The 13,775-nt window shown below is 45.8% G+C and overlaps 1 protein-coding gene across 1 annotated transcript in view; it reads right to left on the bottom strand.

Moving 5' to 3' along the window:
- Nucleotides 1-13,500, bottom strand: part of PLEKHG3 (pleckstrin homology and RhoGEF domain containing G3) — a 43,020-nt gene extending 29,520 nt beyond the window's left edge. The window contains exon 1 of the mRNA XM_020879185.2: nucleotides 13,239-13,500. The gene's annotated coding sequence lies outside the window, so the exon portion shown is untranslated. The remainder of the gene's footprint in view (nucleotides 1-13,238) is intronic.
- Nucleotides 13,501-13,775: the final 275 nt, after the last annotated feature.

The following is a 13,775-nucleotide window of genomic DNA, read 5'->3' as shown; positions in this document are numbered from 1 at the left end:
ATTTTTAAAAAGTAAATAAATAAATCTTTAAAAAGTAAAAGAGAGAGAGACAAGATTCAAAGAGCTCCAGAGAAAGAAAAGGAAAAGAATTAAGGGAGAGGCAATTTTCAAAGACAGAATGTATATGAATTTTCCAGAACTGAACATATCGACATCTGTCCTCATATTGAAAGCACAACTAAGTTAAATTTTTTAAAAGTCCACATTTAGACCTATCATACATAGCATAAATGCAGATTATCAAAGACAAAAAAGAACATCTTAAAGGATTATAAGGAAATACTGTGAACAAACATATGCTAATGAATTAGATAACTTTGATGCCATTCCTAGACAAATTCCTAGAATTGAGGATTTGGGAAGGAACAGAAAATCTGAAGAGATCTGTTAACAAGCAAAGAGTCTGAATTAATAATTTTTAAACTTCCAATAAAGAAAAGCCCAGGACTCAATGGCTTCACTGATGAATTTACCAAACATTTAAAGAATTAACAGCAATTCTTCACAAACTCTTCCAAAAATCAGAAGAGGAAAGAACACTTCCTACTCATTCTATGAGACCTGATAAAAGACCAAACAAAATACCACAAGGGAAAAAAAAAAAAGCTACAGGCCAGCATCCCTTATAAATGTGGCTATAAAAATCCTCAACAATATACTAACAAATTGAATCCAGCAACATATAAAAAGGAATATACACTATGACCATGTGAATTTATCCCAGAAATACAGGACTGGGTTAACATCCAAAACCAAAAATAAATTAATGTAATTCTAGATATTAATAGAATAAAATACAAAATCATCTGGTCACCTTAATAGACCCAGAAAAAAACATTTGACAAAATCTGACACCCTTCCATGATGAAAACACCACACAAGCTAGGAATAGAAGGGAACAGCCCCAGTCTTATAAAGAAGATACAAAAAACAGATACTTTATCTCAATAGAGAAAGAATGTTTTCCCCCTAAGATTAGGAATAAGACAAGAATTTCCCCTCATGACACTTCTATTCAACATTGTACTGGAGTTCTAGCCAGGAAAATTAGGCAAGAAAAAGATATAAAAGACATTCAGATTGAAAAGGAAGAAGTAAAAGTATTTCTAGTTAGCTTAAAACTCAACATTCAGAAAACTAAGATCATGGCATCCAGTCCCATCACTTCATGGCAAATAGATGGGGAAACAATGGCAACAGTGAGAGACTTTATTTTGGGGGGCTCCAAAATCACTGCAGATGGTGACTGCAGCCGTGAAATTAAAAGAACTTGCTCCTTGGAAGAAAAGTTATGACCTAGACAGAATGTTAAAAAGCAGAGACATTGAGACATTACTTTGCCAACAAAGACCCGTCTAGTCAAAGCTATGGTTTTTCCAGTAGTCATGTATGGATGGATATGAGAGTTGGACTATAAAGAAAGCTGAGTGCTGAAGAATTGATGCTTTTGAACTGTGGTGCTGGAGAAGACTCTTGAGAGTCCCTTGGACTGAAAGGAGATCCAACCAGTCCATCCTAAAGGAAATCAGTCCTGAATATTCATTGGAAGGACTGATGCTGAAGCTGAAACTCCAATACTCTGGCGACCTGATGCGAAGAACTGACTCATTGGAAAAGACCCTGATGCTGGGAAAGATTGAGGGCAGGAGGAAAATGCGACAACAGAGGATGAGATGGTTGGATGGCATCACCGACTCTATGGACATGAGTTTGAGTAAGCTCCAGGAGTTGGTGATGGATAGGGAGGCCTGGCGTGCTGTAGTCCATGGGGTTGCAAAGAGTCGGAGACGACTGAGCAACTGAACTAAATTCATAGATGACATGATCTTATATATATAGAAAATCTTAAGAAATTCACAATGAAACAATCGGTGGACTCTACTAACGAAAGAGTCTAGTAAGATGGAAGGATACAAGAGCAATACACAAAAATCAATTGTATTCCTATATACTAGCAGCACACAATCCAAAATGCAATGAAGGGGAATGCCCTGGTGGTCCAGTGATTGGTACTCTACACTTTCACTGCCAAGGTAATGGGTTTAACCCCTGATGGGAGAACTAGGATCCTGCAAATTGAGTGGCTTACCCTCTCCCCCCAAGAAACAAAACAATCCCATTTATAACAGCTTCACAAAGCATTGAAAACTTTGGAATATATTTAACAAAAGGAATGTAAGAATTGTATATGGGAAGCTACGAAACACTTGAAAGGAACTAAAGACCTGAATAAATGGAAAGACATCCCATGTTCATGGATTAGAACACTTAACACTCTTAAAGTTAGCGATTCTCAATAAATTGATCTACAGACTCAAAGCGATCTATTTCAAAATTCTAGCTGGCATTTTTGTAGAAATTGACAAGATGATCATAAAATTTGTATGGAAAAGCAAGGGAGCCAGAATAGCTAAAACAATCTTGAAAAAGAACAAAGTTGGAAGACTCACAGTTCCCAACTTCAAAACTGATTACAAAGCTATAGTTATCAAGACTGTACTGACATACAAATTAATGCGACAGAACTGAGAGTACAGAAATAAAACTTCACATTTATAGTCAATTGATTTTCATTAAGGGTACCAAAACTATTCAATAGGGAAAGAATAGTCTTTTCAACAATGTTAGCACAGCTATATTCACATGCATAAGGATGAATCTGAATATCTAGTTCATATCATGCACAAAAATTAGGTCAAAATGGATCACAGACCTAAATGTAAAAGCTAAAACTATAAAACTCCTAAAAGAAAATATAGAGGTAAATTTTTGTGAACTTGGGCAAGCAGTGGTTTCTTAGATACAATAGGAAAAAGCACAAGCAACAGAACAAAAAAATAGATAAACTGGGCTTCTTCAAGATTTAAAACTTATGTTTCAAAGGTACTATAAAGAAAATGAAAAGAAAGTAGACTAGATCATGTTACAATGTATACAAATATTGAATCATTAAGTTGTACATCTGGAACTAAATAATATATCAATTACACATCATTTTTGAAAAATTTTTAAAAGAGAGACAGTGAAAAGATAAATCACAGAATGGGAGAAAATATTTGTAAACCTGATAATAGACTTGTATCCAGACTATAAAAAGAACCCTTACAACAACAATAAAATAACCCAATTTTAAAACAGGCAACAATTTGAATAGATATTTCTCAAAAAAAATATACAAATGACCAATAGGCACAAAAAAAATGCTCAACATCATTAGTCATTAGGAAAATGCAAATCAAAATCACAATTAAATCCATTTCATATTCACTCTTAAGATGGCTAAAATCAAAGCCATGTTCAATAACAAGTGTTGGTGAGGATAAACAGAAATTAGAACTCATATATTGCTGGTAAGAAATGGTGTAGCCTACTTAGAAAACAATTTAACAATTCCTCAAAAAGTTAACTTATAAATAATCATCTCCCAGTAGGTCATATAGAAGCTAGATCTATATGCTGCGTACCAAAAGTTGTACACAATTGTTCATAGCAGTATTATTTGTAATACAAAAAAAGTGGAAACAGCTCAAATGTCTATCAACTGATGAATGGATAAACAAAATGTAGTAAAGCCACATAATGGAATAAAAAAGAATGAAGAACTGATAACCTGCCACAACATGGATGACTCTTGAAAATATTATGTTAAATGAAAAGGCTAGTCAACATAACGATTTATTGTATGAACTCATTTATGTAAAAGGTCCAGGACAGGCAAATCTAGAAAGATAAAAGTAGACTAGTGATTGCCTGGGGCTAGTGGATAGGGAAAATGATTGCAAAAAGTACAATTTCTTTTAATAAACTGTGATAATAAAAATGGTTTAGATGGCTTCCCAGTTGGCACCAGTGGTAAAGAACCTGCCTGTCAATGCAAGAGACTTAAAAGACTTGATTCTGATCCCTGAGTCAGGAGGATCCCCTGGAGAAGGGCATGGCAACACACTGCAGTATTCTTGCCTGGAAAATTCCATGGACAGAAGATCCTGATGGGCTATGGTCCACAGTGTCTCAAAAGAGGTGGACATGACTGAGGCCATGGGTCGGGAAGACCCCCTGGAGAAGGGCATAGCAACCCACTGCAGTATTCTTGCCTGGAAAATTCCATGGACAGAAGATCCTGGTGGGCTACAGTCCACAGTGTCTCAAAAGAGGTGGGTATGACTGAGGCCACTGGCACACACGATTAAACAGCAGAGGGGATCCCCTGGTGGTCCAGTGGTTAGGACTCTGCACCCTCACTGCCGAGGGCCTGCATTTGATCCCTGGTCGAGAACTAGGATCCCGCAAGCTGAGCAGCAGGGCCAAAAGAGAAAAAAAAAAAAAAAAGATTAGATAGCAGGGATGGTAATACAATTCTGTGCATATATACTAAAAAATGGGTAGATTTTAAGATATGGGAAATATATCTCAATAAAGCTATCGAATCAACTCTTAAAAAAAAATCAAAAAAAAAAAAAAAAAGTAAAAAATCAACAGGAAAAGTATAGACTGCTTAATAACTAGCACTGGGAAAATTGGCTATTTCTCTGGAAAAATAAAATCAGTTCCATCTTACAAGGCTGAGTGGTTCTCAACCTTGGCTAAACACAAAAGTTACCTGGGGCATTTCATAACCATGCCTGGGCCCTACCCCAAGGTATTTTCCTTTTATTGGGCTGATCTGAAATGAAGCTCAGACAATAGTACTATTTTAAAAAGCTCCTCATGAGGCTTTAATATGTAACCAGAGAGAAGAACCATTGTCACATACAGAAAATACACTCCAGATGAATTTAAAATGTTAAGAGTAGAAGCAAAATTAAAATATATATATACACACACACACTATATTTTCTATAAAGTCAGAATAGGAAGGGGCTTCCCTGGTGGTCCAGCGGTTAAGAATCAACCTTCCAATTCAGGCCTTCGAGGGCTTTCCTGGCGGCTCAGTGGTAAAGAATCCTGCCAGTGCAGGAGACAAGGATTCAATCTCTGATCCAGGAAGATCCCACAAACCGAGGAGCAGCAAAGCCCGTGGGCGACGACTATTGAGCCTGAGCTCTAGAGCCCAGGAGCCACAATCGCGGAGTCCACATGCTTGCAACTACTGAAGCCTGTGTGCTCAAGAGACACCACATTGAGAAGCCTGCACACCGCAGCTACAGAGCAGCCACTACTCACCACAACTAGAGAAAAGCCCGCGCAGCATGAAGACATAGCAGGGCCAAAAACATATAAATAAAATTATATACTAAAAGAGTAACAAGACCTGGAGCTACAACAAAGAGCACACATACTACACAAAGACTCAGTGCAGTTAAAAAAAAAAAAAACTTTAAATAAAAAAAGATTTTTTAAGAACCCATTTAATAAAAATCAGGGTAGGAAAAGATTTCTTGATATGAACAAAAGACTGGCAAATGTGACATTAAAATTTAAATTTCCCTATGAAAAATAACTTTAATAAAGTTAAAACAATCCAGAGCTATATGTAATGAATAAAACCCACAAAAGATTATGAATCTGCCTGCAATGCAGGAAATCCAGGTTCAATACCTGGGTCGGAAAGATCCCCTAAAGGAGGAAATGGAAACCCACTCCAGTATTCTTGACTGAAGAATCCCATGGACAGAAGAGACTGATGGGTTACAGTTCATAGAGCCACAAAGAGTCAGACAATACTGAGCAACTAATACTTTCACTTTGTTTCATTTAACACACATACATAGATTTTTTTTTTTTAATTCCTAAAAATCAGCAAGAAAACGGCAACTAAAACTCTGCAAAAGTACCAAGAACCTGTAATTTGTCAAAGCATGGGAAACTAGGAGCAAGGAAACAAAGGGTAGAGACTTATCACCACACAACATTCTGGGGCTTGAATCACGTGGATGTATTACTTGGTTTAAATTTTTTTTTAATGCAAAAGGCAAAACCTCACAGAATTATAAACATGGATAGACAACAAACATGAAAAACGCTCATCCCTATCTTCAATCAAAAGTGCTAATTTTAAGGAACAGTTTATAAAATAATTTTTAAATTACATCTACTAGATTACAAGACACAATCCAAATGTTAGTGAAATAGGGGCTCTTGTGTTTCTGGTAAGAACGTATACTGAGTCACAAATCACGCAGGGACATTATTTGGCAGTATCTTGAAAAGCACAATTTATAACCCCATAATCCTACCACTGACACACATGGTAGAAAAGATTGACACATGGATGATAAACACAGGATACTGGTGAGAAAAATGGAAATAATCTAAAAGTCTGTTCATAAGGAAGCTATAATATATGACAGATACCATGTAACAGTTCAGTGAATAAACTAGATTTAAATATTTCAACATGGATAAATCTAGACAACAATGTTGATTCAACATGATGCTATACACGTCAAAATCAAAACAACAAGAAACTGTAAATTACTTACAGACAACAGTAAAAAGTATGAAGACATGCATAGACGTGATAAACACTGTATTCAAGAGAATGTTACTTCTGAGGAGGGAGGAAAGAGAAAGCAATTAGGAGGAAAAAGAAAGCATTGACTGCATCTGTTTAACATTCTATCTTTACAATAAATGACAGAAATAAATTGGAGAAAATTACCATTTGCCAGATCTGGATGGTGAGAAGACAGGAGCAGGAGCTCCCACGCAGGGGCGGGCCCCACCACCCTGGAGAGACGACTGGAACAACCAGCATAGAGACTGCCCAGCACAGCACAGCACCCTTCAGCAGCATCCAGAGCCCAAACAAAGGAACAAAAGCTCCTGATGGAAAGAGGCTTGGGATTTTTGAAATTGCAGCTCCTCCCTAACATTTTCTGGCCTCGGAAATGTTGTGCAGCACTCAGGTAGAAGCTTAAAAAATGTAAATGTATTAAAGGCATCCTTGTTTCCACTGAGGCAAGCACCCTCTGGGGCAACTGGCAGTCTGCTATGGGTGGAGCAGCATTAAGTTTGGGCCCATCCTGGCTCCACAGTAACACAGTAAAACCCTGACCAGCTGGAACCCTTGCAGAGAGAGCTATCCAAAAAGCACATTTTTTAAGAGTGTGCCCAGTTTCCAAAGAGTCTGGGGTAGAGCTCAGAGCATGTGCTCTAGAGCCATCTAGAAGTTCAGACCTCATCCCTGCTAAGTCTTAGGTGAGATCCCAGAAAAGTGACCTACCTTGTGTGGGTGGATTCAGTTTCCTCACCTGTAGTTGAGGGTACCACCACCTACTATGCCTTGTTGAGATTAGTGATATTACCTAAGAGTCAACACTTCAAAAATTGTAGTCAATCTGACCGGGACATCTTTCAAAAACACGTTACACACTTCCTTCCCTCCCTTCCTAAATAGTCAAGGAAACATCACTTAACCTCCGCTTGATGACTCAGGGTCACAATTACCAGCAAAGCAACAATTATCAAAATGATGATGCCCCCAAAGGCCAAGGTGTGCCAAGCCACTCGCCCTACATCAGTAATGACCCCTGGCTCTTACACTCCTGCCTGCTTTCCATAGTGTCTTGATCTCCATCCACTCCCTCAATTGTCAATTGCACGGTGGTCATTTCTCCTCTCTACATTGGTCTCTTTACACTCTTTCCTTTGCTGCTGCCTTTCAGTTGTGGGCTTGGAAACTGGATGACACAATTCCTTTTATGCAGGAATAAAAGTTAAACAGGGTCTGAGGGAGCTGGTGTGAAAGAAAATGCAGGAACTTGAGTTCTGGTCGACCTGGAGACCTTACTGGCTACTTGCAAATAAGCAAGGCCACTGGGTGGCCATGCTGTAAATACGGTAGAAGAGGGGTTAAAGGACATATTATGGGAGGAACTATTTTCAAGACTAAAAGCATACTCTACTTTGGACACAACATGCAAGTGGCAAACTCTCAGCAGGCCTGGGAGGACTGGTCCCAGTGACCCAAGGCACCCTTTCACATGTCCAGGCTGGAGGAATACAGAGCTGCCTGCCCCTGGGCCACAGGTGCTGACCACAACTTCAACTTCTTAGAATCTTCTACTCTACGAGGAAAGAGTAGAACATTTGTGCAGAGTGTGAAAATTTCTCTAATTCCTAACGTTTCATCACACAGTAGGGTTTTATTTATTCAACAAATGTTTACTGGAATCCTACTATGCAGCAAGCACTGGAGATGCAGCAATGCACAGGACAGACAGAGGCTGCAAGAATACTGGTTCCCTTTTCCTTTCAATAAACACTTGCCATCTATTGCTCAAGAATCTCTGACTTATACACATATGTGCACACATTCATATATATACATGTATGTGTGTATGTATATATATATATATGTATATGTATATGTATATATATATACACACACAAACATACACACACATAGTCTTGTGGCCTGGGGAGCAAAGTTTTTTAGAGCTTCCAGTACCTGTAGAATCCATCTTTCCTCCTGGGATCCCATTACCATAGTGAAATAGACTTCACTCCTCTAGCATCCCTCCCTCCATTCTCAGCCAAATTCCAGCAATAGCTAGAGCAATCCTTAGAACCCTCAAATTCTGTTTCCCAAAAGGCAACATGTGCAGTCGCCACTGTGCCCACTGAAACCTCATTCAAGTCCTATGACCGGCCCCAGGGTCTGCTCAGCATGAAACAGTTTGAGAGTCCTTAAAAACCCATTCCTTGAGCTTAAGCCAGGAGGCTTCCCTCCCCAGAGGTCAGCAAGAGAACTGTAAAAAAGTCCCATTCTCTCTTGGGTGGCATTCCCAGGTGGCAACAGTCCATCCAGGGCTAGGCTTGACCCCCACTGCCTTCTTCCTTTAACTCCAAGGAACAAAACTAGAGGAGATGAGATCGCGGAGCCCAGACGGTTCTAAGGATGGGGCCCCAGCACAAGCTCATCATGCCCTGTGGATTACACTCTTCTCCATGCTGTTTGGGAACAACGATGGCTCCAGCAGAGGCCCCGCCTTCAGAGAACTGCTAATCAAACTAAGAACAGAGCAGAGACCCTGTTCACAAGGCCAGTCTTTATCCCAGACAGCCTACACCCAGAGGGGTGGCCAGCGACTCTGGATGTACCTCCTTCAGATCACAAATTAGTTGACCCTGCCCAGTTTTCATTCTCCTCTGACTTGAGGTCACCCAACATCACAAAATTGGTTGAGGCTGTTTAGGGCCCTCCCTGGAACTTTCTCTGAAGCCAGATTACACCTAGTTTTACCCAGCCTCCAGGCACCCACTGGCAGGCCCAGAAAGCTCCTTCACCATAGGGCTTCCCTGGCTGTCCTGTGCCTGAAACTGGGCTCTCGGAGGGCGCGGTCTGGCTGATGACCACTTCCCCGCCCCCCCCCCCCCCCCCCCCCCGCCCCGTGCCCATCGCTGCTTCCTGAGCCGGGCTCGGCCCCCAGGAAACCGCTCCCCGCTGCTTTAGACAGCAACGGTCTTTGAGCTCAGGCACCTCCCTTTGAGGTCCTGATTCAGCTGAGAGGGGAAAAGACTCTTCAGATTGGCTGAGCGGAAGCAGAGCTGAGTGGAGTCCAGCCAGACTCGGCACTCACAGTGTCTGTCTGTCCGTGTTACTCGAAATTCTGGTCCATGGTGGACCCTTTTTGAAACTTTTTCTGGGGCTGCCTGAGCCTCGGTGAGCACTCTCTAGCACTTCTGCAGGCTCTCCAGAAACAGCTCCTCCCACCAACTGCCCGACCTTCCCTGCCCCTCCCTCGTTTTCACCAGCCTTTTCTCTCCCTCTCCCAGGGGAATTTATCTACAGAAGTTGGGGGAGAGACAGCTAGCCTTTCCAGCTGTGAGGCAGGGTAGAGAGGCCAGGGATGAAGGTGTGATTCATCAGTGCTAGCTGGAAGCAAGGGAAATTCCAGAACAAGGGTGGGTCAGGGCTGCCCCCAGTTCACCCTAGAAGCAGCACACACACCTGGGAAACCCACATCCTCAACAATCCCCCAGCCTTGAATCTAGGAGAGGGTTGAAGAGTCTCACCAACTACAAAAGTCTGCACTAAGTAGGGTTTTCATTTTCACCTGCCTCCAATTCCCCACTTGCCTCAAGCTTTTCATTTAGCAATGGCAATAGAGAGCTTGGGCTACCCCTGCAGCATTTGGTTGGAGAAATAACAAAATAGAAGACTCTCACTTACTGAAGACCTCTATAGACTCTGCTAAGCATCGAACAGACGTTAGCTCATTGATCACTCACAAAACCGTACGTGGTAGGTATGATGACTAACTCCACTTCACAGATGAGAAACACAGGCTCAAAGAAGGTTAGCACCGCAGGGCCAGGAAGCTGCCAAGCCCCACAGTGAGTTCCTTGAACTGGGTTTCAAGAACAGGAAACCAGAGACAAGGAAAATTCCTCCTTCAGGCATTATCGAAGAGCCCTTCCTCAAGATGTCACCCAGGCCACCCCATCTCGAACACCATCCCACCCACTCCATGACCCCACCCACTCCATGACAGTTCACATCCACCTTTCCTATCACATTGCTCTGCTCATCATTAACTTGCTTTCCATTATTTATCTTGCTTGTTGTCGGCTTCCCCCACTAGAAGTCAGCTCCATGAGGTCAATGACGCTAATATATTTTGTTCACTGCAGTGTCCCCTGCGTCCAGCATTCTATATAGCAGATGCCAAAAAACTCTTGAATGAATGAAAGAACCCTTTAAAATAGAACGAAGGGCTGTGAGTGTAGGAAGAAAAGGAGGATGGTCCATCCATTCAGGGTGGATCTGGTGACAGAAATCTGGCCAGGGTGAGCTGAGGGCTCCAGATGGGACCTACGCGAGGAAATGAAGGTCTGCCAGGTCTCCGGTGGACTCCAGTAAAGCCTTCCTGCTGGCAGAAGTGACTTCCAGCTGCCAGGCCCCAGCCTGAGGGCTTCTGCTGGGGAGGGCCAGCCTGCAACTCTGAAACAAAGGCCTATGGACAAGCAGCTGGCCAGGACTGAGCAGCCGCTGGGTCCAGAGGGGCAGCCTGGGGTGGGGAGGCGGGGGACAAATGAGGCGCTGGAGACAGCCCTCAGGGCAGCTGCAAAGGCAGCACCTCCCAGTGCCCAGAGTCCCCTCACTCCGAATACAACCGGGAAGAGCTAGACAGCTTCCCAATTAACCCTTCAAAGTCGGTGTTCAGCCTGGGCTTGAAGCAACCCCCAGGCTTGGAACCAGAGCCTCCCTAAGCTTCTGAGAAGATGGCAGAGGTGAAGGTGCAAGCCGTACATCTGGAACACAATTGCTTTTCCCCTCCTGCCCTGGACAGCCCTCAGGCCACGGCCTTTGGCCGCCTCCAGCGTAAACACAGTGACCCTGGGATGGCTGTCGATTTGGTAGGGCAAATGTTTACCCTAGAGCTGAGCTATTACAGGCCGGGGGAGTGTCCACCGTTGGCTCCTGCTATCTACCATCTCCTTGTGGCACGCAGGGGACCTTTCCAATACACTGTAAAGCTCTCAGGGGCTCCTCCTAGCCACACAGAACCTTCATTTTGTATAGGAGTTTATGCAGCACTTTCCACATACCTGGCTTCCTCTGATCCTTACCAGGCCCCTCTAGGAGGAAAAGGAGGCAAGCCTCCAACTCGACTCAAGAGGAAACTGAGCCAGAAAAAAGCTTTGTGACTTAGGTCATGTTGGGAAAAGCATGGGTTAGACCATGAGGAAACCTGAGTTCTGGTCCCTGTTTGCCCAGTAGGAGCCCGGCTCCAATCACCTCACATCTCTGGGCCCTGCGGCCTTCATGTGTAAATGGCACATCGGAGGTGCCTTCCAGTCCAGATGACTCAGTCTTTGATGCTACCCAGTAGAGCCAGTGCTGGGCTCCCAGGCCAGGGCTCTTCCCACTCTCCCCCTGTCCCACTTCCAATAAAAATCAGGAAAAACAAAACAAAAACAAAGCCCAAGGCAGCTCTTCAGCAAATCACTCTCTGCTTCTAGAACTTGGTTTACCCCAAGCCTACTCCCTGCCCCACCCCCAGAGCAAGGTATCCCGGGCTTAGATATCCAAGGGTCTGGGACTGGAGGCGGCAGAGAGAGAAGCCTATTAACAGCGGGGAGATGAGGCTTCCCAGGACCACAGGGAAGAGCATAACGGAGAGAAGGGGTACAACTTTTCTGGGTTCTTACTCCCTAGGTTTTCCGCTGGAAATGGTTGGAGTGAAGTCACTCCCAGCTAAGCCACTCAGCACTCCATCCCTAGCCGAGCAAAGTAGAGAATGGAACGGCACTTGCCTGAAGGGAGGCAAGCAGCGTGCTCAGCGCGGAGCCCGGGGGGGGGGGGGGGGGGCGGGGCTATCATTACTCTTCCTGCTTATTATTTCTTAAGCAAGGTCGGTGTGATGAGGTGGGGCCAGACTCTGGGAACCCAGTTAGGGTTCCCTGGAGGGTGATGCGGTCCGGATCGCCTCCTGGGCGCCCCACGAGAGGAGACAGGCAAGTGACTTCGAGGTTGAATCTTACAGTGGGCACAATAACACCAGCCGCCCCCCCCCTCAGGCCACACCCCTCCCGCCTCCCACTATTACACTTCCCACTCCGTTCTTCCTTTTGTTTTTCAAAAGTAGCTCCAAAGAGTAAAAGTAGCGACCCGAAACGCCTTGAAATTGGCACGCCTTCTCCTGGCTTTCCAAACCAAACGGCTGAGAATAGGGAGAAAATGCACCAAACCGATTTCGGGAGTGGGCGAGGTCGAGGGAGGCAGTGGCTTCTGCGCTTTCGGCTCCCCTACACCCCATTTCTGGCACCCACTCTAATCCCTCCAGGACGCGAGCTGAGATTCCCAGAGCGAGTACCGTGTGACACCAACCCGGAACAGGCTGCCGGCGCCCTCGGGCTCCCGGGGTCAGAGGCGCGGGTCCTTGCCCCAAAGGGTCCACTCCGCCCGGGCCCACAGTCCGCGGCAAGGACCAGCCCTCCGGCAACCTAGCGCGCAGTGGGCGCGGGTGGGCGCAGCCTCGCGGGCTTCCCGGATTTCAAACTGAGCCCCTTGGAGCCACCCGGCGCATTCGCTCTTCTCGTTTCCGGGGTGGGGGCTAAAGGACAGACAATGTCTCCTTGCACGAGCCTCCCGCGCTCCAGCCCTGGGCTAGGAAGGTCGCCCTGGAAGCAGCCCACGCGGCCCGGAGCCCCCTTCTGCCTCCCCCGAGTCCTCACCCCGCAGGGCGCCGGGGCGGGTGCCTGGGAGGGTGCGGGCTTCACCACCGCGGGCACTGCCGCTGGGCCAGCGGCGCGGGCGGAGCGCGCGGAGAGAACCGAGGAACACTCACCGAGCAGCGGCTGCCCCACCGGCTCCAGAACGCGAGGCGCGCGAAGCCACCCAGGTGCCGCCGCAACGCAGGCACAAGTTTGAAAGTCGCTCCGGGAAGGGGCCGAGACTGCCGGCCGCTCCCGCCCACCGCCAACCCCTTGGCGGCCGGGGCGCGGCCAGCTGCGAGCGCGGTCCCCGGGGACCCCAGCCCGCGAGCGCCTTCCCAGCGCCCAGCAGGAAGTCGGGGCCGAGCCGAGCTGGAGCAGCCACGGGAGGGGGCAGGGAGACCGGGAGGGCGGACCAGGAATTTTTCCAGTGGGTGGAGACTCGGGCCGGCGGCTGGAATCCCGCGATTGGCGGCTTGGCGGGGGCCGGGGGAAACCTCGCGGCGCTGGGAGCTGGAAGCCGGGGTAAAGGCTGCGACGGCGGCGGCGGCGGCGGCGGTGGGGCTCGCGCCCTGCTAATGATTTACGCCGCAGGTGGGGCTCGCGCGCGGCCCCGGCGGTGTGCGCCCGGCGGAACGCTGGCCGCCCCGGAGCCTCCTAGACGCGCTGAG

This window comes from Odocoileus virginianus, chromosome 6 (genome assembly GCF_023699985.2).
Source record: "Odocoileus virginianus isolate 20LAN1187 ecotype Illinois chromosome 6, Ovbor_1.2, whole genome shotgun sequence".
Taxonomy (NCBI): domain Eukaryota; kingdom Metazoa; phylum Chordata; class Mammalia; order Artiodactyla; family Cervidae; genus Odocoileus; species Odocoileus virginianus.
The sequence above is the reverse complement of the archived record's forward strand: the minus strand, read 5'-3'. Positions and strand labels throughout refer to the sequence as shown.